We start from the raw sequence: 8,303 nt of genomic DNA, 5'->3' as shown, positions 1-8,303 counted from the left end.
AGATCTGTCTTTCTATCTATGTGATGTTTGAAGTTGGTGTAAGAACAATGTTGAATGAGCTATGTATGTGATGAATCAAGTTGTCTATGATGCAATGCAATGCAATGTTGAATGATCTATATTTGTATGTATGAATGAATTGATCAGGTGATCTTGATGTTTTAAGTTAGATATGTTATGGTTTGGTCAGATGGCCAAATCTTGTTGTTTTAGGTTTGATCTCTCTTAGGGTTTGGTGCCTAGATGGGCAAATCTTAATGTTTTAGCTTTGATATGTTAGGTTTTGGTCCTAGATAGCCACTTTAGGATTGGTCGACAAGTAGCCCCCCAAAGTGGCCAAATGTGGACACTTTGGGGTTGGTCGACAACTAGCCACTTTTGGGGTTGGTCGACAAGTAGCCCCCCAAAGTGGCCAAAGCCACTTTTGGGGTTGGTCGACAACTAGCCACCTAAAGTGGCCAAATGTGGGCACTTTGGGGTTGGTCGACAACTAGCCACTTTTGGGGTTGGTCGACAAGTAGCCACCCAAAGTGGCTAAATTTGGCCACTTTGGGGTTGGTCGACAAGTAGCACCCCAAAGTGGCCAAATGTGGACACTTTGGGGTTGGTCGACAACGAGCCACTTTTGGGGTTGGTCGACAAGTAGCCCCCCAAAGTGGCCAAAGCCACTTTTGGGGTTGGTCGACAACTAGCCACCCAAAGTGGCCAAATGTGGGCACTTTGGGGTTGGTCGACAACTAGCCACTTTTGGGGTTGGTCGACAAGTAGCCACCCAAAGTGGCTAAATTTGGCCACTTTGGGGTTGGTCGACAAGTAGCCCCCCAAAGTGGCCAAATGTGGACACTTTGGGGTTGGTCGACAACTAGCCACTTTTGGGGTTGGTCGACAAGTAGCCACCCAAAGTGGCCAAAGCCACTTTTGGGGTTGGTCGACAACTAGCCACCCAAAGTGGCCAAATGTGGGAACTTTGGGGTTGGTCGACAACTAGCCACTTTTGGGGTTGGTCGACAAGTAGCCACCCAAAGTGGCTAAATTTGGCCACTTTGGGGTTGGTGGACAAGTTTCCCCCCAAAGTGACCAAATTAACCTAATCATATCAATCAATTATCAAATCAAAATAGAGCTTGACAGCAGATAACTTAATTGTTCCAAGCAGTTCAAACACAGACCACATAACATAATTGTTTCAAGCAGTTCAAACATAGACCATATAACATAATTGTTTCAAGCAGTTCAAACATAGACCACATAACAAGCAGAGTTGAGTGCCTAACAAGCAGAGTTCAAGGCATAAAGCAGAGTTGAGTGCAACACATTCAATGGTTGCTACTGGCTGTGAAATACAAAGCAAATTTGCTTGGGGCCTTCCTCTTCCTCTTAGAACCAACATCAGCTTGACCTGATGTTGATGTTGCCCTTGGAGCATCGAAACCTCTTGCAACTCTTGATGATCTGGTGTTCTTTGCTGGAGATGATGCACTTGACCTGGTGTTCTTGGCTGGTGCTGAAGCAGGTGCTGGGTTCTTTCTCTTTCTTGATCCACCTGTTGAAACTGCAGTAGACGTGGTTGCCCTTGTTGAAGCAGATGTGTTTGCCCGAGTTGAAGCTGTTGCTGGTTTCCTGCCCCTAACTGGTCCTGAAGCTGGAGCTGGACCTGGTGATGTGGCCCTAGCTGGAGGTGGCCTGGTTGGTGCTGAAGTTGCTGGGTAGGATGCCCTGTTTTCTTAAAATTAAAAACAAGTTGCAGCTCACAAGTTGTATGCATTAAAAACAAGTAGCAGATTTTCCTTGTTGAATTGGCTTAGTTACATGGTGGTTGTTTTTCCTTGTCATAAACTTGGCCTTAAGTCTATCTCCACACATTGTCCACCTGTGGCCTTGCAGACCACAGTTACTGCATGTTATTGTGCCCATCCTTGATGTATCCTTTGGAGCTGGCACCTCAAATTCACCCTTTCTCCTAGCTGTCTGCTTCTTGCCTTTCTTCTCCCTAAAAACTGGTGGTTCTATGTCTGGTGTGTTGGTTTTGGGCCAGAATTCAGGACCAGGGATAGGGTAGATGATGTGCTGGTATGCAGCCTTATACATTGGCTTCTTAAAGAATGGATGCACATAATCTTCTGGGTGAACTTTTATCTTCTGCATTGCAGATATTGCATGGTGGCAAGGTGATCCAGTCATGTCCCACCTCCTGCAAGAGCAGCTCCCTACATCAAGCTTCACACAATATGTGTTCTCTCCACTAGTTACTTGCCAAATGTTGGGACCAGCCATGTTTGCTTCACAGTATTTAGCCCACTTCTTGCTCTCCTCAAGCTTCTCCATGTAATGTGGGGTTATTTCCCACCTACAGCTCTCTGTTTTCTCTCTGATGCCCTGGTACTTAACCATTAGTTTGGTCCTCAACCCTTCAAACATGGTCTTAATTGGTTTTGACCTAACATCTAGAATAATTTTGTTGAAAACCTCACTAAGGTTGTTCACTACCAAGTCAGTCTTGCACACATGATCCATTGCATATCTAGCCCAACACTCCTTAGGGATGCCATTCAACCACATGTAGGCTGGTTCACATGCTGCTTTCAAACCTGCCATTCCTTCTTTGTGACCATGTTCAGTGAAGGAATAGCTAGCTTTGTCAATCCATTTCTTAAGTTCTTCTGCTCTAAAGCCAGCCGACTGGAAGTTGGCATATATGTGTCTTAGGCAATATCTTTGTGGGGATTGAGGAAATACTTCATTAATTGCTTTAAGAAGGCCCTGTTGTTTGATTACATAAGGTAGTAATGAGATAACTATAGCAGCATTGCTATGTGCATAAGAATAATACAGAGTCAGAGAAAATACCTTCTGCCTGTCAGGCATGATGGTGTAGTTCCCAAACTGGTTGCTGGTGCCAATGCAGACTCTAAGTTGGTTTAAAAACCAGGTCCAGCTAGGCCCATCCTCTTGGTCAACCACCCCAAAAGCAATTGGGAACACATTGTTGTTCCCATCTCTCCCAGTTGCTGCCAATATCTGCTGGCCTGTGGATAACTTGATGAAGCAACCATCAAGTCCTGCATAAACAGAGATAGTTAGGGTAAAATTGAATAACTTGATTACATTTCTAACATGATTAAATCACTGATTTGTACCTATGAAAGGCCTACAACCAGCAAGAAATCCATCTTTTGATGCCTGGAGGCAATAGAACATGTACTTGAACATTGGTGTGGGGGCTGGGTTCAAAGGATCCTCAAAAGTTGTCACTATGCACCTGCTTCCAGGGTTTGTGTCAATCACACATTGTAGGTAGTCCCTCAACCTCAGATATTGCTTTCTATGATCACCTTGCACAACATCAACAGCCATCAGGCTTGCCCTATATGCCAAACTCCTAGGTACATGCACCCCAAACTTCTTCTTAGTATGTTTGAGAACTGTCTCTACATCAGCCTTTACATTTGATCTAACTGTGTCCTCCACAGCTTCTGCAACCCATTCAGCAGTAACCTTTGTACTCTCTCCACAAGCTCCACAACTATGATCCATGTGGCACTTCTTGATTGTGAATGTATCTTCATGGGCTACTTTGGATGCAGTCATGAAAAAATCACATCCATTCTTCCTCTCTGGGCACCAAACAATAACCCTTGATGGTTCATTCCTATGGTACTGAAAGTTTCTCAAAGTCCTAACATGAAAATTTCTCAATGCCTTTCTAAACTCATACACATTGGTGAAGCAAAGGTCCTTGCACAGCTGCTCATGTGCATCAGGTACCTTTGGGTCATACCATTTCCTCTCTTTCTTCTTCTTCAATCTTCTCTTCCTTCCAGAAGGTAGTCTTGGAGTCTCCCCATCTGAGTCAGAAATGGACACATCACCAGGGAAGCAATACTCATCAGCTTCAGGTACAAAATCTTGAAACTTTGGGATCTCTGGCTGACTGTGAGCTCTGGAAGTTGGACCTGGATTTGCTGCTGCTCTTCTCACAGGCTTGAGTTTCTCAGGCCTGCATTTTTCCACAACTACTTCCTCTCCACTGCCAGCCTCTTTCTCCTCCTGCCAAAACTCTGAAACATCACTGTCACCTTCAAACTATGGTCTGTCTTCTACAACATCTTTTTCTTCTTCATTTCCAATATTTTCTTCACCTCTCTTCCAAGCCTTGTAAGACATCTTTATCCTTCTATAGTCACCCCTATCAATCTCAAAGTCTGAGGATGATTTGTCAATATCATCATCCTCTTCACCAGCAGCCTTTCCATCATCATCTCCACCATGAGCTTCTGAAATGTTCAAGTTACAGCTTTGCTGTGTGTTCAAATTAACTTCAAGAGGGTGGACCACTCCATCTTGTGACAGACTTAACACAAAACCAGGACCCCCCACTGGACTGCCTATTGGAATTTGTTCTTCACAAACATTGTGAGCCCTGTTACATTCAACATCTCTATCTTCATTTGCCTTGGAAACAATGATATTGAGCACTGTTAAATCTGAGTGGTCTATCATTTCTTCAACTGCATCTTGACTGTCCAGAAGAAATAAACCTTCCTGTCCAATCCCTTGTTCTTTTACCCAGTACATGTAGTCATCTGACCCATAGCCTTCAGTCTCAGTAAGTGCTATCAAGTTCAGAAATGTGATGTCTGAAACACAAAACCTCCTTTCCATATTATCTCTGCCCTGGAAATGCAGCCTAACCTCCCAAATTTCATCATCCAGCCTGCATTACATAATATGTTATTTGAAAAGCCCAACTAACTAAGTGTTTTTTGCTACAAAAAATCAGTGCACACTAACTATAAAGTACAGTAAGGAATCTGAATCCAACAAATGCTTCTCTGAATCCACCATGCATTTCTACTAAATCTAACTAATCTTTCAGTGCTGAGTGATACTGTTGCATCCAAAACATGCCACAGAGTGTTTGCTCAACTATTATTCAGTGCATGTTCATGTTATAAGATGAATCACAGCAGCATCAACCTAGGGTTTGGTCAAAAAACTAACTAAATTATGCTATGTTATTTGAAATGAACAAGCAGAAATGCAGAAACTGTTGAAGGAGCTCATAAGAGGAAAAAAACTTACTCCACCCCTCCAAATGCAGAGGCCCAGTGCTGGGAGTTGGCCGGATCTGCCTACACAACGCTAGCAAGAGACCTCGCTGCTCTGTACTCAAGCGAGAACTGGCAATCACCAGGCGACAGCGGTGTAGCCTGTGGCGTAGGAGCCTGCATCAGAGCTGCAGCCTGTGGTGTCCGTTGCAGCGGCGGCGGCGCCGCCAGCTGGGTTGCGAAGCTACCGCTCCCCAGCCAGTTATCAACCTCTGAGAACTCGCCGCCTCCATCCCCCCTTCCACCTCCACCCGTTGAATGGCCGCCATCGCCCAGTTTCACCGCCGCCGCCGCCATCGGAGAGGGAGGCGCGCACGAGAGAGAGGGAGACAGAGAGGGGGAAGACAGAGTGAGGGCGGGCCGGATCCGTTTTGACCTGGTCGGGACGGCCCGTGCGCCCTAACGGCCGTCACCCGTGCGCCGTGAGCACTATGGCCGACAAAACCCTGACGGGCGGGCCACACATGTCATAACCCCAGTTAAAACTTAACCGTTCGGCCACTTGGGTTTTTTGGAACAGCCAACCACTTTTGTGGTAGTTTTTTGAAAAATTAAAAAAAGCGGTAGTTTTTCGGAACGATAGCCCGTAATGTGGTAGTTTTTTGCTATTCACTCTAGTGGATGCGCTAAAACTACGAAGCCATAGTTAGGCGTACTGATAGATAGCTTTGGTTCAACTACCGCCATGAGTGTCACTCCATATGAATCTGGTGTGAATAGTTCGTAATATAGATGACCACATGATGATTTTGTATAGAAAATACACTTGTGATTTCCTTCTAAAGCGTATGGACAGGACATGAAGCAATAATTTCCCCTTATAATCTTAAAGGCGAAGATCCTTATCTGAGTATATGTTATTCTTTTATTCTTGCCGCCTTGACAAAGTCTGCCCAATTGGTACTGTGGCCCTCTTCTCTGTAGGAAAATATTCCAGAGCAGACATGGAAATGAGCTCAGGATGGAAAATAATTAGTGTATTTATGGGTGACATTGGCAAACATGACTTCATCTCTTAATCATGAAATACAAAAACTTTGTTGATCTGGTTATAAAACACGATTTATCAAGAAGAGTATGCCTAGCTTTCAATCTGAGACCCCTTGAGTAAATATATTAGCGGCATTAGTATGAGAATTCCACATCTTTAGGAATTGCAATGACGGTGATGCCTACAACACATGAACTAAATTATAGTGGTAGAATAGGATCAGTATATTTCTATTAATATGGAGACTAATTTCTGTTAAATGTGATAAATACTTATTGTTAATAAATAACAGTCCTCATACTCGAAAAGAACTCTAATGTCTTCCACTAAAATTATCACTAAGAAGGCTAGGTTGAGATACAAATTTTGAAGCACACGATATAACAGGAATACAAAACATGATATGAACCATTAATTTCTGATATCAGTGGAAGACACTAATTTAGAAGATACGAGCTAAAACATATTCACTTCTCATTGATATAATATGCTAAGGCATAACATCTAAAACTGTTATGAGGGCAAAAATATTTAACGGCTCCAAAAATGAATAACAAAGAGAGCATTACTTTCCACATACCACAAAAGAAGAGCATTACTTTGCCAGACCACACAAACACACATCCTGTGATATGGTTTGGTTACCTAATCATCACCGGATGCGTGGAAAAAAGATTCCTGACCGTGTCGTGACACCTTTTGGAGACTTTTCATATTTTGACAACTCTTGTAGGGGACTAACAACCAACCGGAAGATAAAACCAACATAACCAACTGCAGACAACACGTACATAAACATGGATAACCGGGACCATATTGGTGATTGAGAGGAAGTGTACATAAATAGAAGACATATTTTATCACTAAGTTGCATTAAACTATTTAGCAAAACAAAAATACATTTTGGGGCATATCCATATCGAACTCAACAGGGACAGAAGTAGTATTCAAGTGTAGAAATATGGGGCACATGATATCTTTTTGGTCCTTGGCTGAAAAGTGCATCGAAACCAGCCAGAAAAGGGGAAAGCAAATCAGGGGGTGGAATAAGCAGTACGACAATGGAAGCTCCATCAGATATCCAGTAGTACTGTACAAACATAAGCAAGGTACTGTTAAAATCACCTAAAAGTATAGAATACAAATAAGCAACTACAATGTTTCTGAAATGCCAAAGCAAGGTCACAGTTAAGATAAATAGGTAACAATCATTGTTATGTACATCATCAACATTTATATGCTTGTAGAAAGGGTCCAGTGGTTGCTTACCACATAACCAATAGGCCTGCAATTTTGCAAGAGCAACGACATTGGGAATAAATAATCCGTTTTGTTGTCCAGTGACTTCATTGTTTCTTCGTTTATGGACCCAGCAGTCATCCCACCAGTCAATCGATTTCTTCAAACTCCATAGCTTGCGCAAGGCTGAATTGCCTGCTTGGAATCCAACAGTAGAACTACAAAATTCTTCCTGTAGAATTGGAAACACAATGGTCATTTAAAAGTATGAGAAATGTTGCTCTAAGACATGCTATTCTAGTCGGCACTTATTTTCAAACCTTGAGCACTCACCCAAGTCTGGGGCATGGACATGATGGTGATGAGTCGTGTAGAAGTTTCCGATTACTGCCACAATACTACCTAGCTTGTAATAACCAGAAGCAGAGGCCTGTATTTCGACAAAATAGTGGTTAATGGATGGACATATTACGGTGCTAGCAGACAACATGTTTTTTTTTCCAGTTTGACATAAAAGCACATTTCTAGTTCACCATGAAGCAAATTAAGGTATGCCTTGCTGCCGCGCAATGATATTTCTTGTGCTTTCTCACGAAGCCATTGCCTTATTATAAGCGTTTTTTCTTTTCTTTTTTCTCAATTCCCTACAAAAGAACAGATAACCGAGCATATCCTCTGAAACTTAAAATGGGACCATATATATTCTGGAATCAAGACTTCTGGACGGATGCTAGGTATGTATTAGTTTGGTTTGGTAGGAAACATCATATCTCTAATCCCAGTGAAGTTGGTAGAAAATAAATAGAGATAGAAAAATTATGAGTGAGGCCATCTATCCAGGTAGGAAGTCCATTATGATCTATCAGCAGACTTTGAAGTGTTTTCTATGAATAAACAAACACAATAGTGTTCTCTGAATTATATTGTACGACGATAATCAACCAAGCAACTGGAATTAACAATGT

The sequence above is a fragment of the Triticum aestivum genome, chromosome 5B (genome assembly GCF_018294505.1).
Source record: "Triticum aestivum cultivar Chinese Spring chromosome 5B, IWGSC CS RefSeq v2.1, whole genome shotgun sequence".
In the NCBI taxonomy this organism is placed as follows: domain Eukaryota; kingdom Viridiplantae; phylum Streptophyta; class Magnoliopsida; order Poales; family Poaceae; genus Triticum; species Triticum aestivum.
This window is presented reverse-complemented; position numbering follows the sequence as displayed.